Source organism: Eschrichtius robustus, chromosome 8 (assembly GCF_028021215.1).
Source record: "Eschrichtius robustus isolate mEscRob2 chromosome 8, mEscRob2.pri, whole genome shotgun sequence".
Classification (NCBI taxonomy): domain Eukaryota; kingdom Metazoa; phylum Chordata; class Mammalia; order Artiodactyla; family Eschrichtiidae; genus Eschrichtius; species Eschrichtius robustus.
In genome coordinates this window covers 7,044,474-7,045,960 of record NC_090831.1, presented here as the reverse complement: position 1 = coordinate 7,045,960, position 1,487 = coordinate 7,044,474, and positions in this window count along the sequence as shown.

The window sequence follows — 1,487 nt, the reverse complement described above, 5'->3', positions numbered from 1 at the left end:
CGGGGTGTGGTTTGCAGGTAGTGAACCAGTGAACTGTGGCTTCCTACTGTTCATGAGAAGTTCTTCATAAGCTAGGGGAACCTGGCCTACCTGGTGCACAGAGCAGTTGCAGAGGTAAGTTCTTTCCGGGAAAAAATATAGGACTTTTCAGTAACGAGTACTACAAGATACCTTTTCTACTCAGATGGCTGCTCTGCCTGCATCTAGCTAATTATTTCCTTAGCTCTTCTCCATGCAAAGAAATAGGCCTCTCCTAATGCAAACTGGACTTCATTTGGGACAGCCCTCCCATTCATAAGGAAAGAGCTGGCTTACGAGCTAGCTTACCCGATCTCCTTAGCAGATAATGGCATGGAAAGATCCCCCTCCTACTCTACATGTTGTGCTATATAAACTGTCCAGAACAGGCTAATCTATAAAGACAGAAAATAGATGAGTGGTTTCCTGGGGCTGAGGGGAGAGGGGATTAGGAAGTGATGGTTAGGAGATATGGAGGTTTTTTTTGCGGTGATGAAAACGGTCTAAAATTGATTGTGGTGATACAATCAATTGCACAACTCTGTGATATACTAAAAACCATTGAATCATACACTTTCAATGAGTGAATTATATGCTGTATGAATTATATCTCAATAAAGCTGTTACACGCAAAAAACAGTTGAGGGACTGATAGCCAATACCTAGGCAGAAGAGTGCCATGATCCAACTCTGCACCAACACAGGTGGGTGGCAGGTCCGTGCTAACCTGCACCATGTGAGGTGGAGAAACTCAAGACACCTAGGCTCTATGTTGGGACACAGATTTATTATTGATTATTGGCCAAAAAAAGGCTTTGGGAGTGACATTACATGGCATCACTCAAATGTGCTCTGATATGGTCCCCATGAGACTTAGTATGGTGACCAGAGGAAGAAAGAGAAGGATAAGGAGAAAAAGAGAGAGATGGCATAATACACCCTAGGCCCTTCCTTGGAATTTTCCAAGTTCCTTTCCTCTGCCCAGGATTCTTGAAGACTGGCTGTGCCTTCTGGGTGGGGTGCCCCAGGCCCTGGCAGGACATACAAGGGTCCGTTCCCATTTCTTTTCTTCAGAGCACTCGCTCCCTGCAGGGTACAAACCAGATGCCCCAGAAGCTCCGGGACTTGTGCCCCTGGAGATTCCCTAGGGTCCCCCTGGCTGGACCCAGGTTCTAGGAGAGTGGTCTGGAGAATGATTAGGCCTTAGAATGGGGCTGATACACTGACTTGGGGTGATTCAAATTGTTTGTGTAAATAATGGCCCTGCAAAACATTATTTGCCTTGGGCCCTATACACCCTCCTGTATGTATTTGTCAATGAAAACTCAATTAATCATCAAGCTAAGAAGGAAAATTATAACCTGAGAACTGTTCCGCCTGTTAGAAGTTGAAGGCACAGTCAAACACATCCTCGAGACAAAGGATCGTACATAAAAATGACATACTGATATTTTACATAAAATTCACCA